The sequence below is a fragment of the Dermochelys coriacea genome, chromosome 10 (assembly GCF_009764565.3).
Source record: "Dermochelys coriacea isolate rDerCor1 chromosome 10, rDerCor1.pri.v4, whole genome shotgun sequence".
Lineage (NCBI taxonomy): Eukaryota > Metazoa > Chordata > Testudines > Dermochelyidae > Dermochelys > Dermochelys coriacea.
Window position 1 is genome coordinate 83493145 of NC_050077.1, and position 19926 is coordinate 83513070.

Genomic DNA, 19926 nt, shown 5'->3' on the forward strand with positions numbered 1-19926 from the left:
AAAGCCGGCTCGTGCCTTCCCGCCGGCCGGAGAGCAGGGAATCCCAGGGACCGGGCTAGCCCCCTTCCTGCCCGCCCTGCGCCCCGCCGAGTGGGGCTCAGCACGGGCCCCCCCATCCTCGCCTCACAGCAACAGCAGCCCCCGGACACGGGGGGCGGGGAATGCATCACCGGGGGGGGAGGGGGGCTGACCCCCAAGCGCCGGACAGTGATTTCCCAAAGTCCCGGCGTCTCGGCCTCCCCTTCCCATTGGCTGCCTCGCCCCTGTTTGCGACCCGAGAAGTGTCCGGGTCAGTCGCTCCGGGAGCGCTGACTTCTCATTGGCCGCCCCTGGGAGCCCGCCCCACGTGGGAGCCGAGTTCCCGGCCCCGCTCCAAACAAACCCCCGTCCCGCAAAGCGGGAAGGAAAGTCCGGCCTGGAGTCGCCGGAGCCGGAGCGGCTGCAGCCTGTCAAGGCCGCCACCTGCTGCCTGCGGTTTGTCTCCCGGCCGCCCCCTCTCCGCGTGGCCCCCCCCAGCCTCTCTCAAGCCGAGGAGTTGCCGCCAAGCCCCGCGCAAGGACGTCAGGAGCCCTGGCTGCCCTGGCATCCCGGGGGGCTTTGGCTGGGAAGGATTTGTCCCCCGGGGACGGGTGCCAGCTTGAGCTAAAAGGAGCAACTTCACTGGCTGGTAGCAGTAGTAGGGTGTTACCCTGGAGGGCAGGAAGCAGCGGAGAGACACATGGAAAACATACTTTGCTGGTGTTGCACAGGAACTCTGAAAATCAGCGCGCTCTCCTTTTATTGAGGTGCCTTTAGGTTTGAAAACGCTGGCCTCCAACGCTTTGTGCCTCAGTTTCTCCATCCCCAAATGAGGCGATCTTCCCTCTCTCGCAGAGGGCGAGACAAGCACTTTGCGACCCTCGTCAGGAAATTGCTAAGGAAGGGCCAGGTATCACGAATTATGTATTGAGATCATTATTGCGGGGATTGTTTGTGCCTTCGCTAAGTCTGGCTTTGTGCACACTGCAGTTTGTGTGCTGCGCGCTGCTCCGTGTCTGAGATGGGACTGCATTTCGCTTGCACTTATCAGCCTTATTGTCAGAAGCAGCCGGCATTCCAACTGAAGTCTATAGGCGCTCAGCACCTCTGAAAACTCAGCTCCCTCCTGCATGGCCTAGTGCTGTAAACATTGTGCACTTGAGTAGATCATGAGGGGACTACTCCTCTGAGCAGTGCTGTATGGCTGTTTGAGGGACTGTGCCTATAGGCATCAATCCTGTAGTTTGACTGATGCAGGCAGATGCTTTCAGATAAAACATGCTGTGTAAATTATTATAAATTTTAAAAAAAGATTAACCTTGGCCCCATGGGTGGTGTGGTTGGCATTACATTCTTACCAATGAGAGAACATTATTGCACTAGAATGATACCCAAGGGCCAAATCCTACCACGTAGTTACTCCCATTCGTTTGCTTACTCCCGCTTGTTGTCACTTTGAAGCAAGTATACGTATAGTAACTGCTTTCAGGATCGGGCCCTAAGACAGTAGTAAACCAGGTTTGTGGGTGCTTCCACTCATGTTACTCCACACTCATAAACCAAAAACAGGCAGTCAATACTACCTCAAGATATTAGTGAGTCAAGGTGGGTGAGGAACTATTTTTTATTGGACCAACTTTGGTTGGTGAGAGGGACAAGCTTTCAAGAGCTCTGCAGAAGCTCGAAAGCTTGTCTCTCTCACCACTGAAAGTTGGTCCCAATAAAAGATCGTTCCTCACCCACCTTGTCTTTCTAATATCCTGGGATCAACATGGCTACCACAACACTTCAATCAACAACCTTACGGTATTAGAATAGTATCTGATCAATGCTAGGTGGGAATATTACCAAGCAAAGATGATGAGTTGAAACCCACCCCCCCAGCAATGACATATTTTGTCACTGGTAATGCAGAAGTACTGGGGGCTATCCTGAAGTGTTCAGATCAGCCCAGAGGAAAAACTACCCTTAGCCACATTCAGTATTCCCTAGGCTTCTGCAAAAGATACCGACCAAGAACAGCTTGCTTCAGAAAGCTGGAGAAGCTTCTCTGCTGCCTAGCAAAGGAAGTAATGATTTATGATAAATCCCCAAATAATTGCACTTTGTCCTCAGTGCTTGCTTTGGGCTTGCACATGTTTGTTAATTTTTCACGAATAGGAAAGGTTAATTGATCTTACAGCAGGCAGGCTTATGGTAGATACTCCTCCGGAAGGGTCCCTTTGTTTTGCTGAACTCAGTGGGACTGAATATCCAGCGTGTTTCAGTCCTTTGGGCTTGGTCCAGCAGAGTCAGTGAGAGCCTGCTGAACCGCCTCGCTTCCCACTGACTTTGACTGGAGTTGGGAGCATCCTGCACCTTGCTGAAAACAGGTGAAATAGAGTAAAGTGATTGTGCTTTCACAGAGCCTGATTCTGCTCCAACTGAAGACGGTTTGATTTTTGCTATTGGCACTGGTGGGAGTAGGATCAGACTCTTTGTTGCGAATCAAACATCTAGAATCTAAGGGTATTAGAAGTAAGAAGAGCTAGCTTACTAAATGAAGGCCTGGATCCCACAAACAGTTATGCATACAGCAGTGTAACCCTGTGAGCAGATAGGTGCTTGCAGGATCAGGGCCTAACATGCAATAATAATATTATTTGTATTACTGTCTCCTGGACCAGGACGCCATTGTGCTGGGTGCTCTACAAACACAGAACAAAAAGACAGGCTCTGCCCCCAAAGAGGTTACACGCTAAGTAGCTTTCCCTGTGTCCCTGTCCTAGCATCAGAAGATTATATATAGTACTTGGACATCAGGTCACTTTCATATAGGTGCGTAAGGCCCTGATCTTGCAAAGTGGACCCATTGACTTTAGTGGGGTTCAGTGTAGCTGTAAGGTCCGCTTGTGAGATTGGGTCCTAAATGTGGATTTAGACAGATGATTTTAGGAACTCAGGATTGAAAGTTTTGGCCTTAATCTCTCTGTGCTTCAGTATCCCAATCTGTAAAACAAGGATGATATTTCCCTAGCTCCAAGGGATATCGGGAGGCAACATTGATTGAAGAGCTCATCTCTTTAGGAAAAGTGGGGGAAAGGGGTGGGAAACAAGATGTTTTTGCATTGAGAGTTAGTTATCACTGGCTTAACACATTACACAAACCGCTCCATGGTATTTACATAGCAATTCTGGTTTCTATTTAATGGTTTCCCGAAAATTATTATTATTTTCATCACTTTCTCATTTCATCTTAGCTCCAGTCCTGTTGAGATGTGGTAAAGTGACCAAGAATGTCTGTTGCTAATTGATATTTAGCACACCAGGGCCGTACTGAAATAGCAGATTGTAAGTTATTAAAATTTACCTGGTTCAAAAAAAGCCATTGGAGAGGGAAGGAAGTGTTCTGGTTCACATGGATTTAAAAAAAAAAAAGTGAGCTATAGCTCACTTGTAGCTCACGAAAGCTTATGCTCTAATAAATTTGTTAGTCTCTAAGGTGCCACAAGTACTCCTTTTCTTTTTGCGAATACAGACTAACACGGCTGCTACTCTGAAACCTATGGATTTAAAAGTCTATTTAAATGAGTGCTTTCATATTCTCATTATAAATCAGGCTTTCCCCCTACCATTTTCCCTGTACATTATTTTTTCTTTTTCTGTGTAGTGTTTTCATGTGACCAGACAAAAAGTTAGCATGATAAGAAAATCTCACATTTTTAACTGAATGTGTTGTGTGCGTCAGATGGCAGCTTTCAAAACAATATCAATAAAAATAACAGTTTTAACTTTCACTTTTTCTGCCTAAAGGCACCCCAGCGTTCTCTCCTGTGCCAAACAAAGTGATATGGATTCTGGGAGGGAATCCTACACCCAGGAAATAAGAGGATGACAATGTGAATTGTACTGTCAACTTGTTTCTAGTTTCTTCTGGGCCATGAGACTCCTTCCATTTCAGATTAGTAGTAACATACTGTTTCCCTTAACCTGAAAGCTCCTGGGTTATTGCAAAGTCAAGCTCTGAGGGTTGCAATATGAAACAGATGTGATTAGCCCACATAATGTGAACAAGTGTGACTGGAGCATGGGAAGTCGCATCTTCGGTTCTTAAGTCTACACAAACAGGGCTGAACCCGGAAAAGAGTAAGGCGTTCGAAAAGATCCCCTTCTTTTGCGACAGTGTGTAAGCACTCCTGACATTGAAGGAAGAAACAAAACCAGAAATAAAACAACCCCAACTAGCTCTCTGCAGAGTGCACTGTTACTGGAGGGGTTTTTCTTTGGTTGAATCAAGCAAGAGGTAGTGGATGTTGGCCAGGATGAGGTTTGGAAGATACTCAGGGAACTGACAGAGGTAAGAATGGCATCTGAAGGTCAAAGCAGAGTGCAAAGAGAGGTTCAAGGGGTATCCAAGGAGAGTGCTTACGAAAGAGCAAGACTTGCCGGGCGCACAAATAGGTGAAGATTCTCTTCCAGCTGGATGTTGATCTCAGTAGAGAGAGTGAACAGGCAGGATGTGGCACAGGGTCTAGACGTCCCAGATAAAAATTCTGCCTTTAAATAGCTGAAGCCCATGGCATGCCAAGACTCAGAGTTTGACTCCCACCTGGTCAAGGGGATGGTTGTTACGCTTTTCCACAGACAGAGAAGAACCAGCCCAAATGGCTTATTTTGGATTAAATAAACTGCAAACGCACAATGAAGAGCAAACGTGAAGTCTACATGGGACGGCGGTCACAAAATGGCAACCAGAAAGATGCTGTAGAAATGTAAAGGCACAGCACTTGGAAAATAATGGCATAACAGTTACAGCCTACACACACCACAGATGTCAGTGTCGGGAAATGGAGATACGGGGGGTCACTCAGTGTCTTTTAGTCTCTGGAGAGCTGTGTCCATACCTGGAGAGGGCGTGTGACAATCTGCCTGTGATTTTGCATAATTGCTGGTCTGGTGCTTGACGCTCAGCCGTGTTCCAAGTTTGGATTGAAGCACATTGAGAGAGCTGTGTGGGGTGTTTGCTCAGCTCCCATCTAGCCTGGACTTACAACCAGTGCACCATAGAGAGCTTTACAGAGCTCAGGAAGGAACAAAGACAGAAAAAATGGTGGTTCTAACGTGAGGGCCAGGATCAGAGGCGTAACTGCAGAAGAAAAGCACCTAACCAATTGCCTGCGCTCATGCAGCCTTCAGGAGTGAGTCACTTCAATCAAGGAAAAGCCAGCATGTTTCAGTCATAAAACAGCCTAATGTTAAACCCAGAAAAGCAAGCTCTGTTCTGCCTGACCTCTCCAGGCACGTGGGGAAAGGAGCTGGGTGCAGACAATGGGGTAAGAGCTTTTATTTATGCCCCTGTACTGGCAAAGGGGACAGAGTTCACACATCATGCTCTCCAGGGGTTCTTTGCGCCCGTACCAGTCTTGTCTACACATACAGCGCCGGTGTGGCACTTAGTGAAGATGCTACCTACTCCATCCAACAGGAGAGCTTCTCCCATCAGTGTAGGAACTCCAGCTCCCTGAGAGGCGGTAGCTGTGAGGATAGGAGAAGCCCTCCCATTGATACTGCACTGTCTATACCAGGAGTTTGGTCGGTATAGCTGCAGTATAGTTATACACCCACACACGTCTGTAGTGTAGACCAAGCCTTCAATTACTCTCAAACAAGTGGGCTGACACCCAGAGCCACCCACAGCTGCTGTGCACCTAAATCCTCTCCTATTACTTCTGTTCTCTGAAACAGCAATGTGCAGCCTTGTATTAGGGATTTTTGCAGGGAGCCGCTGGGCAGACCGAATAAGGGCTGAGGCAACACCCAGTGCACTGTTCTCGTGACAAAATAACCCTTTGAGACAGAGAGCATGAGCATTTTTTCCCATTTGCAAATGGTCTTTGCATCATGAAAACATTTGGCAGCAACAGGAGTGCAATAGCTGCTCCGGCACCGGCAGGTGCTTTCACCAAACGGGACACCAACCACCACCTCATAGGCAAGACACCTACTCAACTCAGGTTTCAGAGTAGCAGCCGTGCTAGTCTGTATTCGCAAAAAGAAAAGGAGTACTTGTGGCACCTTAGAGACTAACAAATTTATTAGAGCATAAGCTTTCGTGAGCTACAGCTCACTTCATCGGATGCATTTGGTGGAAAAAACAGAGGGGAGATTGGTGTGTGTATATCAATCTCCCCTCTGTTTTTTCCACCAAATGCATCCGATGAAGTGAGCTGTAGCTCACGAAAGCTTATGCTCAAATAAATGTGTTAGTCTCTAAGGTGCCACAAGTACTCCTTTTCTTTCTACTCAACTCAGTATCCTTCACAAAGGCCTGCTGAAATCATTCCCTCGGGGCGGAGTCATGGCAACAGGACATTTTAAATTCACCACTGGTGTGGAATGAAAGCCCTGGGCAAGGCTTCTGCGGGAGAGTTTGGAAAGCCCCCCAACCAAAGAATGGAGAACCAAAAGTGTAAGGGCCAAATCCTCAGCTCATACACAGCAACGTAGCTCCAAGCAGTCCCTGCTGGAGCCGTGCTGAATTACACCAGCTGAGGGGCTGGCCCAGACTCTGTACTTCTGGTGTAAACCTGATACTCCACTGTCTGTATTGCCTAGTTCCTGGTTTACTCAAGCATAGTGTTGACAGTTTTGTTATTTTGCACGAGTTGTACTAGCCTTCAGATTCGTGTTTCTTCTTGTCATCCTTGTATAAGCCAGGTAAGAGTCAAACCACAGCTCCATCAGATCAAGTTGATTTGCTTGTTAGGATGCAGCCAAGAGAGGCTGGGAAACAGTGTAATAGATCCATAGATGCCAAGGCCAGAAGGGACCATTGTGAGCATCTAGTATGACCTCCTACGTAACACAGACCAGAGACATACCTCACGTCTCCTAGAGCAGAGCTTTTAGAGAAACATCCCATCTTAATTTAAAAATGGTCAGTGATGGAGAATCCATCACGGCCCTTGGTAAGTTGTTCCAATAGTTAATTACACTCATTGTTAAAAGCCCTATAGAAGTCCCAATACATAAGTATCTATTATACATACACACAGACAAGGCGGTGAGGTAATATCTTCTCTGTGGAGCTCAAGGGCTTGTGTCTTTTAATAACAGAAGTTGGTCCAATAAAAAATATTACCTCACCCACCTTGTCTCTCCACTATCCTGGGACAAACACTGCTACAACACTGCAAACAATGCACTCACATGCACAGCACGCACATACACTAATCTGAGTCAAGTTACTGAGTCAGTTCTGTTCCCCATCTCATTTCCTGACCAGCTTTAATAGGTTAGCTCACCAAACATAAAAGCTGCGTTCATTGTATGCAACTGTGTGTACACAGCCACCACATAAGGTAGCTTTATCGTTGACAAGTAATTCCCAGCCCCAGTCAATAGGACGTATTTACATTAAAGGTGACACTATCTGCCCTTCCCATAGGGCAAGACCCAGCCTGCCAAATTTCCTTTAGCTTTCAAGTTTATCTAAACAAGGATTTCAGAGCTGGAAAGGCAGGGGAAAGCATACTAATGACCGACAATGGAGGAGAGCTAAGAAAGCTATCAATCAAGGCAAGTTTATTTTGCTTTGTTTTGAAGTTGAATTTGGTAGTAAAGCTCTTGGTAGTAAAGCTTTACAGCCTCTCACAGCAGAGAAAGTACAATCTTCATGCACTAAAATCCCAGTGAGAGCTCAGCAGAAACTCTGCATGCAGGACTGGGCCCAAAATTTCCAAAAGCCTTTTCTTCCGTGTTTGCTTTATTGGTATCTTGAAATTTAAGAGCAAGTCTGAAACAAAACAAAAGAAAACAAAACCAAAGCACTCCAGCTTGCTGTATAAATCTGGGGGTTTCTGTGCAGAGTGAACAGACCCCTTTAAAGTTTAGTGACAATAAAAGAGAAACAATCCACCTAATAACAGGTTTCAGAGTAGCAGCCGTGTTATCCACCTAATATTTTCCCATTTTCCTACCTAATAATAATGCCCCACTCTTAAATAGCACTTCAGTAATAATACCTTAGATTGCTGACTTATCAGGAAGAATCCTATACTGCTTTATGGACCACAGCTCTGATTCAGCAAGTAACTTATGCATATGCCTCACTTAAAATGCAGTGGGACTTACTTGAGTAAAGTTAGCCCCATGCATAAGGATCTTGCTGAATCCGGGCTCATAGCTGCAGCACTTGCCCAATACGGAAATGCAGCCAACTCTGGGGTGGAACATGGCAGCCATTCTTCACAAGTAACACTAGAAGTGAGCTGTAGCTCACGAAAGCTTATGCTCAAATAAATTTGTTAGTCTCTAAGGTGCCACAAGTACTCCTTTTCTTTTTTCTATACAACCATTTTCAGCAGGGGAGTTGAACATCCTCTATGAAAACTATAGGGCTTACCCTGAACTGCAAGACATCAGGGAACAAGGAGAGCAATTACAGCTGAAAACCGGGAAAGCATCCCAAACAAATCTGTTATAGTTAACAGCTAGAAGAATAACACCAGTAATACCATTAACAGCTTCAAAAGCCATGTGCAACATAATTTCTATAATTAGACAACATACAGCAAAGACTGAGCTGAGCTATTCACTTTGAAACAAACCGCAGGTGATCGTTGGCCCTCCGAAGAGCAGCCAGTCATGTCCCTAGAGAAGCGCACAGGTTGAATGTCTGGCCATGTTTACACGCTGTGCAGGAGCTAAAGGAATGTAGCTCAAACAATTGTTACTCCAGAACCACACACAAGCATTTGGCAAAAGGTTCACTGCAGCTATAAATGAGATCCAGAAGGGTGAACGAAATCTAACACTTCACAGTCAACAGTTTGAAAACAAGACAATGATGCTCCAACGCATGTATCCCATATAGAGCCGATCCAATTCAAAGTCCAGCAGAAGTAAATCAATTTCAGACAGCATCTGAGTCACAGCGTACCATACCACTGAAATTTTCCAGTCAACTTCCCTCTTTACTTTTAGGGAATGCTGAAATCTCCGATTGGGACTGAAAAATAAATCCAGTGCATCCAAATTCCAGATGCAGCCTTGCAGGATATGAGCACCAATGAACCTGATCTCCTCTTGGAATCTAGCAAGACTTTCCTCTTTCTCAGCACTCCAAGAGCTGCAGCAACGACGACAAAACACATTTATGAGAACGCTTTGTCGAGGAAGTGTTGCTCTTTGGACTTCAGGTGTAGTAATGATATTTGAACTCACATGTGTACTGTAATGCCTCTCAACTGAGGCTTTCCAAGTACTTACCAAACAATTCAGCCTCACAATGTGGCTGTGAGGGAGGGGAGGTATTATTACACCTGGCATTTCATAGATGTGTAAAATGAGGTAGGGGTTAAATAACTTGTTCAGCATCCCCATGTGAGTCAGTGGCAGCTGCTGGGGACACACTCCAGGAATCCTGGCACCCAGTTTTCTACTCTCACTGCAGCTGCCAGTGCTGAGAGGTTCCATTTGAACGTCCTCAGCACAATTCCATTTGTCCTTCACTGTGTCTTTGAACCATGCCTAGATCTCTCGATCTGAAGGTGCCCAGTGTGCACTGTCACGCTCGGCGGAAGGCCCACTGTCTAATGTCATGGGTAGCGTAAGAAAGGGGCACGGGATCAAATGCTGAGAGCACAGACAGGTGAGTCAAGAGATCTAGATTCCACTCCTGGTTCTTCCTGAGATTTGGACAAGTCACTTAGCCCAACCTTTTCAAGAGCAGCCCCTTTATCTTTGGGGCCCCACTTGAGACACGCAACAAAACAAGTCTCACCTGCCCATTCTCTCCAGGGGGATCACAATATCCCCCTGCCTCCCACGGTGCTGGGAAGCTTGCTTTGTTAGTGTTGTACAGTGTCTAGGCATCTGCAGATGGGCGACACCATTCCCGGTGAAAAGCTGGAGTGTTTACAATGGTTCGGTGGATGGGGAGGGGCCGCTGCATACACACACTTGAAACTGATTGCTATGCCCATACCTTGCACATGCTGGGTTTTTGTTGTGGTTGTTGTTTTAAAAAAACAATGTAGAATTCTCAAATGTACAAATAGTTTTGATGCAATTGATTAAAAACAATCCAGCAGTCACCTCCTACAGTGCATGAAACTAACGTTTTGTTTTTAAACAGGGTCTGGAGATATCTTGTCAGTACATGACTCAATTCAGCCCCTTGAGAACTTTTGTAAGAGCAAACCTCTCTCCTGCAGTCTAGGGAAGGTCTGAATTGAGTGGGAACGTATGGAGGGTTTGAATCTTCTCGGGGGGCATTGCATGGCAAGCCAATGTAAGCCTACAGGGTTGTCTGGCAAGAGCGAGGCTTTAATGGGAGAAGTATCCACTGGAAGGCCCACAGTATGTACACAGGACATGAGATAAGCTGCTGTCCTTGTGAGGAACCTGTGTGTGGAGGCTCAGCCACAAGGTTAAGATCTGTGGAGACGGAGAGGGCCCTCTGCAGTGTCACTGTGCTTCTATTCCCAGGCTTTCCACCACGCTCAGGGCACAGATCCCAAGCCTTATTTTCTCGGTCGGTTAGCAATGTTGTATACACACCTGTTGGCTTTACCCGCCTCTCTGAGCCTGGAGTCATGTGCTCCATCGTTTTCAGTTTGGCTGCAGCACCAGGGTAAAAAAGGACGCTGTTCTCCACCCAGGAGCATGCATGCTCCCTGGCAGATTGGACACTTTGGTGGGTAAGGTCCAGACTTTATCAGGGAGGAGTATCTTGGTGGACTTAAATTCAAGCAAAATAAGCTACTATGGGGGGCTTTCAAAAGTGCAGTGGGTACAAAGGGCTCTGAGGAGCTAGGCTTAAAGCCATCCTGAGCCCAACGATGTTTATGCTTCAAGATGTTGGACTTCCCTTGAGCTGAAAAACTAAACTCCTTAAACTGAGAGGACCTTCTGCAGCCTCCTCAAACAACGGGAGAGAAAGGAAGAAAAGAAAACTGGCAGGAGCCAGGGCTACAAACACCCTGGTGCTCCCAATTTTAATGGCACACAGAGCTAGATTTCCTTTGTTTCTGGCACAAATTGAATTAATTGCATTTGAAATTCCCACACACTTAAGGAAATGGCAGTATATTGTACACAGCAAGAAACTGCATTCTGGAAGAAAGTGAGATGCTGTCCCTATTGTGTTATAACAATTCAAAACACCCCTCTGCTCCCCCCAGTAGTCATCAGAGTTGGTTGCAAGAGGAGACACATTCCTCATGAACTTTTTGCTAAGGGCCAGGGTAAATCCTGGGCTTGAAGTCAAAGGCAAAACTCCTGTTGACATTAGCGGAGCGAGCATCCATCCCAGCTCCTAATGTTGCTCATAAGAGTACTCCCACTGAAGCCATTGGGGCTAATCATGTGATAACTGCTCACCAATGGGAGTCAAGGGTTCACATTCTGACCCTCAGGTTCCACCACCTTCGTTCCCATTGGGTAGTATGCGCTTCTGGTTGTTGTCCTGTTGATTTCCACCTGAGCAAGGGCAGCAGAATCCTCCCCTCCCTGCAATGGCTTTCGCTAAAGAGGAGTATAAAGCTCCCATTTAAAAGGCGACCAGGCTGCAACACAGTGTAATCCTTGCTCGAGCTGCTGCTTCCAGTAGGTTCAGAGCTCTAAAGGGATGCACTGTAACAACTAATGAATCTCGTGTGAGCCAGGAAAGCTGGCTCCTTTCCAAAATCCCAGTGGACCTCAGAGCTGCACCCAGAGAGAAGACGAGGGATTCGCATGGACACGCATGCAAAATGGAGACCGTGGAATGAGCGAGTTCTCTTAAAGAGAGAGGAGAAATCACCCCTCTCCTAGTATTTCAGGGGACGGTGGGTTTCCTCGCCTTTAAAAAAAATTCACCCCCTAGGGAAGTGCCAGAGGGGGAAGGGCAGGCGCAGAGGGAATGTAAGTTTTAGGGTCTGATTCTTATTTATCCTAAGGCCCCTTTACATCACTGCGGCATCACCAAGGGGCCTGAAAGCTGGAATAAATCCCATTCATACCTGTTTTATGACCCTTTGATGCTGCCAAAGAAAGGGGCCTTCTGCTCCACCTTTACTAAGCACCCACTATTTCCTCAGTCCCTCGAGTGGTCCCTTCGGGCAGGTTTCGTTGGACATCCACTCATGAAGGTCAGTCAGCTGTGGCTGGGATCTTGCTGATAGAAAGACACATTGGGCTGGGCCCTGGCAGTCTGTACACCAGCACATCAGACAAGGTGAAGTCAGTGAGAGTTTGCTAGTGAAAGGACGGGGTTACTGGGGCCTTCTGTGGCGATGCTAGCCACAAACGTTGCATGGCAAATTCCTCTTCAACTCTGAGACTAGCTCAGGGCTGATTAACCACGCCATAGCAACTTCCTCTGGCACTCCAGTTTGGGAGGCTGTTTTATATGCATATGATGTCTTAAATACAATGATCGAGGCATGGAAGGTTTAAGAGGTGTGTTCAGCACACACATAATACCTGTATTACCAGGCTTTTCAATACACATATTTACTGGGCACCAGCTTTATCATATATGAATCATCGAGCAGATTTAGCTTTTTTTAATGCTAGCCTCCTATTCATATAATAGGTCAAAGTGACCTTGAAGAAGCCATAATGGTCTATCAAATTGCATACAAGTTAGTGATAGGAGAGTTTACACTCTTCTACTAAGGATTTCCCCCCATCCCAGTTTTGTCTTTTTAAATTGCCAAGGAACAGAAAGAAAAATTCATACCTATAAAATTTAGCTAAATACCTTGCAAAGAAATTACACCTTTTAAAACATGTGTTAAGTGAAAATCTGTCACTTCTGCATGCATTTTATTGGCAATTAGAGTTACTTTATTTAGGGCCAGATCACGCCCTACATGAGAAAAAGCTTACCGAGGGGACTAGGAATCCTGTAAGGTTCTGCAATTTAATGCATGAACATTTTTCTGCATTGACCTCAATCTCTACTTTAAATAAAAAAGGCTTTAGAAGCTTAACGCAAAGATATGTTTTGACTGAATCACACTACCAAACAGCAGCAACTACATGATGGAGTACTGCTGGCAGTAACTGCATCTCTCCACCCCGGCACCATTTTTACCCGTGACGTGGCATTATTGCAGGTTTGTTCAACTGTGCATAATAATGTATATCACGTGGGACACCAAAAGAAGACTTTAGTGGATCATGCTCTTCTGCTGACCTTTCTTGGTCTTATGCTTCAATGTCCAAAATATTTTATTTGCATCACATAAGCTATATATCTTTTATATAGATATATTGCAACCTCAGGTCATACACTATTCACTATGCTTTTATATTACAATCCTTTTCCTCTACCATTTGGCTGTCTCCATTTTAAGCTCTTTAGGGTAAGGTTTGTCTACTAGGAAACAGATAGCATGGCCCAGTGGATAGAAAACTAGACTGGGACTTAGGAGACCTGGTTCTATTCTTGGTTCTGTCCCTGCTCTACTGGGTGACCTTGGGCAAGTCACTTCCCCTTCTGTGGGTATGTCTACACAGCAGCAGCGCTTTAATGTAGCTGTGTAGTTGCGGCTCCAGCGTTGGGAGAGAGCTCTCCCAGCACTGTAATAAAACCACCTCTGTGAGCGGAATAGCTACCAGCTGAGCAAAGGAAGTTTCAGTGCTGTAAGTGGCAGTGTAGACAAGGCCTGTGCCTCAATTTCCCCATCTGAGAAATGGGGATTTTGTGAGGTGCTATTGATGAAAAGCACAATACAGGAGCTAGATATTATAACTCTAGCTCCGTTTGTGACCCAATGTAATGGGACCAGGTTTTTGGTTGGGCATTATGGAACAGAAATAATAATGAGTGGGGTGTATAGAGAAACCAGTGCATTAGCCTGAGGCATATCTAATGGGAGGGATCATGGTGTACTGCTGACTTGGTGAGTTTATCATTCTGATAAAAGATAATAAACAATCTGTTAGCTTGCTGGTCCCCTCTGTTCAGGGTACACAGACTGTGGATTTGTAGAGCTGTTTAGATACATTATATAGATTCCCCAGCCCAAGTACTAACTGGGAGTAAATTATTTGGAAACCTTCTATTTCACCAGAACAGCCATTCAAGTAGCCTAATACACACATTAGAGTCTGTTTGCACTTAAAAGAAGTGGGAGGTATTAAATCAGCCTCTGGCCAGATAGTCATTGTATAAACAAGAGCTGTTAACTCCTACTTGATAGCAGCGATAGCAAGAGAAAAGAAAACAACCCTCCAGTATCATGACCAGCCTGACACAGCAGGCTTTAGGTTGGGTGGGGGGAGCCAGAGTTCATGACTGTCTGGGCTGGTGTTTGGTTATGTTGCACCAGGGACTTTCCGTATCAGTCTCTCGCTCTCTGTAAAGATGAACTGGGGCGGCTGTTTTGCTGTCTGAATTCAGAGATGCTTTCAGATCCATTTAATAGTCATTTAAAATACCCTTGACCAGGGACAGCACAGGGGATTGGGACTGCAGAGCGTGGGTGGGGACTGCACTAGCTTTTCTCTTCATGGGACCCAGGTTCGACTGACTGGCTCAAGGCAGAGAGGGAAAGAGTGTGGAGGCCTCAGTCTTGCCTGTGAAAGGCCTGCCATGTGGCCAAATGATCTGGCTGTTCAGGAGAGGCCCTGGGCCACCGAGTCCTGAGTTAGCGACCTGGCAATGCTACCTCCCACCTCCAGCAAAGCCTTTCTGGCCCTGGCCAGCACCGACGCCCCACCACTCCCATGCACACGAGCGAGATTCCTCGCCCGGGCTGGGTTTTAAAGTCAGGTGGCATCTGCATTAGTTGCATGGGAACACAGAAGTTTTGAAACTGGGATCCCAGATTCTTTAAAACCTTTGTGGCTCACAGGGTAGGTGGCACGCACTGGTGCAACAGGTTTTATGCTGGCGGAGTTACATCAGAGTAGCAAAGCCAGCAGCAAAATGGGCTTTTAGACCAGGAAGCACAAAGAAACACCAATGATCTGATTCTTCTCTTGCTTGGTCCCTGTCTTTGGGGTTGGCTCTGTGGAAAGCAGGCGGAGGCTCAGCCATGGTTATCTGGGATTCCAGAGCAGTAACATCTCACACATAAGTATCCCACAGAGAGAGAATTGAGCTCCCTTTCTTTGCCCACAGGCCTTCGGGCCAAGATGAAAGGATTACTGTGTCTTAGGAGACGATGGGACAGGGCCTTGGCTACAATCAAATCACCCGGTGCATTGTTTGGGGGGGGGGGGGGGGGGATGCATACAAAAGCTTGGCTTTACACTCCTCTAATTCAGCTATAGCTGTGTGCAGGGCTGGTTCCACTAAACCAACTTAGAGTAGTTGCAGGGCTGCTCTAGTGTGTGGCGGCTGCAAACAGCCCCCAGGGACCTGCATTGCAGCCAGACCTCACCATCATGCAGGGACATCCAGGCCATGCGTCTTTCCCTGCTGTGTCAGCCTCACAAGGGGGAGTCACGTGAGAGCCCTGAAATTGCCTTACACCCAAAAACTCCCCTGAAGCTGACTATTGCTGGCGCTAAGCCCAGACTGTGCTGATGGTTCAAAGCAGCTGCACCGGCTGGGTTAATGCGTCCACTTCACAGAATATCGCCCGCTGGCATCTGGCATAGTGTGATGGCCCCCCGCCAGCACTGCATTGGGAATCCATGGGAATAACAACAGAGTGGCTCAGGCTGCGTGGGGCAGCACGCTGCTGTTGTGAAGGTTGGTGCTCAGGCTAAAGAATACTGGATTGTTTCCCCACCTCCGGCCCCCAGACAGTATTTCTAGCAACCATAGTCTGCTCACTCCGGTGCAAGCCTGTGTGTTAATGAAATGTATGAGTCATGGAGAGCATAAGAAACTGTTTTCAGTTGACTTCACTCACCACTTCCTTTCCTCATATTCATCTCTCCCAGCAGCCCACTTATCGTCCCTTTGGAGCCGTGCCCACCACGACTCTCCCCTGATAGGGCCCTATCTCCAACAGGCTCAAGTATTCAGCACCACGATTGCTTCTGAGCTTGCCCACTCCCTTAGTCAAGCACGCACAAATTGTTCTCTGTGGCTAATCAAATGTCAAAACCACCTAACTCTGTGATTTGGAGAGCTTTGAAACAGGAAGACAGTTACCACTGACACAGGTGAGCAGCACACAATCGTCTGGGTTTATGACTGCAGAACTGGTGTCAGTAATATTTCAGTATTGGGTGCAGCTCCACAAGTATTTGTCCGGTAACAACTATTTTACAGTCTCCTTTGAAAGGAATAATGACTATTCAAATCCCTGGCAGCGAGGCCGTTGCTTTTCCACAGCCAAGGCTTCTCTCTCTTCTCAGGCAACCGTGGATTCTCTCTCTGCTGCTGCTGAACACTAGAGGGCATTGCTAAATGTTTGGGGGGGAAATCACAGACTGCTCCAATAATTCAAGGGTTATTTTTTACTGTGCCACGAATCAGTGACTTTAAAAGTAAACCTCTGAAGATTCTGCACCCGGAATGAGCTGCCGCCAAGTTGGCTCGAAGGATTAGGAAAGCCCCTCTCAGGCAGCTAGCGTTATTGGAAACTCCACCCGGCAAGGTTAAACAAAGGGGTGGAATTCTCCGAGAAGTCTGGACGGCAAAACTGTAGTGTAGAGACAAGGCCTTAGCGTAGAGGAGGTAGTATGAACTAACAGGTAGTTGCTGGATAGTTTCTCATCCTTCCCTCCTTATGCAGGAAAAAACATTTAAAGGCTTCAATCCTGCAACTGATCATATGGTGGAACTGAAATCAGCATAGCTATTCATAAGGGCGGAGATCCATCTGCATGGGGCCTCAATCTGTGTTTACAGATCAGCTGTACCTTCTTCCGATGGCTCTAACCTCACTTGCCAAAGAGATCCACTCTCTCTCTCCCCTCCATGCTAAAGCAACCCTAAGCAATGTCTGCAAAGAATCTCCAATTAGTCAGGCCAGACATCCACCAGACAGCTGACATTTATACAGAGAGGTCTAGTTGGGTATTTTTAATTGCCTTGCCCAGTCTAAAGTTTGGGGACTAACAAATTCAATGTGCAAACAAATCATTAACATACATTCTCTTCTCACCTCCAGCATTAAGCAGGGATTGCTTGGGCACAGGTGGAAGGGACACAGTCAAACTTATTTAAAAAATGTTAATTTTCTGATAGTTTTCCCCCTCTCACTGCACTCGCCACAGCAAACCCTGGGGCTTGTTACAGGGAGGAGGATTTGGTCCTTGAAAGAGAGGCATGGGCTGAGTACAGAACGGGGCAGGGAGCCCCGGAGGTCCATCATCTCTGGGACACCGGTCAACTGACTTCAATACTCTGCCTTTGTTTTGAGGCTAGTACCTACCTTCCCACACAGGGGAACTGGAGGGGTCATTAACATTTACCAGAAAGCTCTCTGAAGAGCTGACGGGCCAACTGGCTGAAATAAGAGATACTGGGCTCACTTTTCAGATGTGCCCAACATCTGGCAGGTACAGCTAAGTGTAACCTACAAAGAAGCCATGTGCAGCTCTCCAGTCCTGGGACCCTCTGACCAGTGATGGACCAGCGGTGCTCTGGTCATGCCATCTGTCACCTAGGAGCACCCCCTGCTCCGAGGATTCGGGAAGGGGACGGTTGGAGACAGTTTCAGCAGCTGCCTGACACCCAGTGATCCCCTCATGGTGGGAGAATGTCCCTCTGGAGAGATACAGCCCCATTGTCCCAGGGGAGGGGCAAGACAGAACCCAAGCCAGGCCCAGGCCTGAGAGCAGTTTCCCACTTTGCTAGATCGAGCAAACCTTATACGAGAGCCAATCCTGGGGAATGTTTTTCCTCAGAAAACTGGATTCTCAACAAAATGACGTGTTTCATGACCAGAGTCTGCTTTTGGTGAAAAACTGAGACATTTCATCAGAGAAAAGCTGGCAGATGAAAATGTTCAGGGTTTGGGTTTTTTTTAAATGAAAAGTCAAAATGTTCCCGCAGAGAACCCCTGCTTCTGAAACAGCTCTGCTGTATCCGTTGGCACTCAGAAATACCCCCTGAGGGCTCCCATGGGGCCTGGGACAGGGGTGCTGCCCCTTGCTGGGGTCTGCTGATGGAATTCAGTTGTTCTTTGGCCAGTGACCCCCACCCCCAGGGTTTCTAGTTATTAATTCCTTGTTCTCCTTTCCAGGTACTGCAGGGCCAGGGGCCAAGCTGCCTGTGTTAGCTTTTATTTAGTGGGTTCCTCAAGTGACAGGGCAGCAAGCCACTTCACTTCTGGCACCTGTGCTCCCAATAACCACTTTAGGAAGATCTCCCGCTTGCCAGGTAAGCTGATGGGGTCTTCCTGCACCTATCACAGTTACTATTTTCAACCTCCAAGGAAAGCATGCAAACCCAACCTCTAGTGCTCCAAGAGCCGCAGGACTGGCAGTCTGGCCTCCAGAGTCATAATTTATCTCAGCTGAAAGCTAAACTCAAGCTGCTCGCTAAAGCTGCCAGGTGAAAAGAGAACTTTCCATCGACTTGTGCCCTCTTCCCGGCACATCTTAAAACCTCAGGAAGGATACACAGTACAAAAGATGTTTGCGGGCTTCTGTTGCTCAGTCTGTTGCTGGTTTTGAAATCTAAGCAGTTCACTCTTCAAAAGCCTTGAATCAAATGTAAAGGGTGCGCAACACATCAGTCTCCAGCAGGAAGTATCGATTCCTGTTGTCTGCTGTCAGCAAAGCCATTTATGAAGATTCAAGCAAACCATACATAATTTGCGACAATAAACGGATGGAGCCGCAACCCTCCCTAAAATATCTGTGGTCGGCGAGATCAAAGCACCTGCCTGGCTTCATTTGCTAAATGAAAGGAGAAGCATCAATGTGTCAGTGTGAGGAGTCTAGTGTCTGTTTAGTGAGAATTTGTCAGTTGGAAGGTTCAGTTCCTTCCTTAAGGTGAAGGAGAGAATACATGCCTAGCCGTTAGGGTCGAAGAGCTGAGTTCTAGGCTGAGCCTATGTGATCATGAAAATGTTACCTAGTCATCCCTGCCTCAGTTTCTGTGTTGGTTTAAGACGGAATGTTAGGAGCTCTTAGGAAAGGGATAGAAAATAAGACAGAAAATATCATAATTCCACTATATGCATCCAGGGTGCGCCCACAGCTTGTGTTGTGCGTGCAGTTCTGGTCGCCCCATCTCAGAAAGGATATAGTGGAACTGGAAGAGGTTCAGAGAAGGGCAACAAAGATGCTCAAGGGACTGGAACAACTTCTATACAAGGAGAGACTAAAAAGATTAGAGCTGGTCAGTTTAAAAAAGACGATTAAGGGGGGATATGATAGAGGGTTATAAAATCATGAGCGGTGTGGGGAAAGTGACTAGGGAAGGGTTATTTACCCCTTCCCAAAATACAAAAACCTGGGGGGAGTCACCCCACAAAATTAATGAGCAGTAGCTTGAATACAAACAAGAGGAAATGCTTATTCACACAACACACAATTAACATATGGAACTCATTGCCAAGGGATGTTGTGATGGCCCAAAGTAAAACTGGGTTGGAAAAAGAATTAGATACATTCCTGGAGGATAGGTCCTGCAATAGCTATTAGCCAGGGTGGTCAGGGATGTAACCTCATGCTTGGGGTGACCTTAATCCTCTGACTGCCAGAAGCCAGGTGGGGAAGATGGGATGGATCTCTCCAAAATATCCCTGTTCCGTACCCTCCCTCGGAAGCTCTGGTACTGGTCACTGTCAAAGACAGGATATTGGGCTAGAGGGTCCACTGGCCAGTCTTATGATTGTCACATTCATCTGCCTCACAGGGGCCTAATTCATGAGCAATTCAAATAAGAATCTCAAAGGACTTTGCCAACATTAATCAACTTGGATCTGTGAACATTTTTAACCAGAGGGAACCCATTGTCCTTTCGCCTTTTGCATTTAATACCCTGCCCAGACTTCAATGGACTCGCTAATGTAAAGGGTT

General features: G+C 46.8%; 2 long non-coding RNA genes across 2 annotated transcripts in view; both read left to right on the forward strand.

Annotated features, from left to right (window-relative positions):
- LOC122456219 overlaps positions 1-19926 on the forward strand; it is a 42759-nt gene that overhangs the window by 681 nt on the left and 22152 nt on the right. The gene's annotated exons all lie outside the window — the stretch shown is intronic.
- Positions 221-19517, forward strand: LOC119862150. The gene is made up of 3 exons (XR_005295164.2): positions 221-928; positions 3258-3348; positions 8983-19517. It is a non-coding gene; the product is annotated as an uncharacterized LOC119862150 (long non-coding RNA).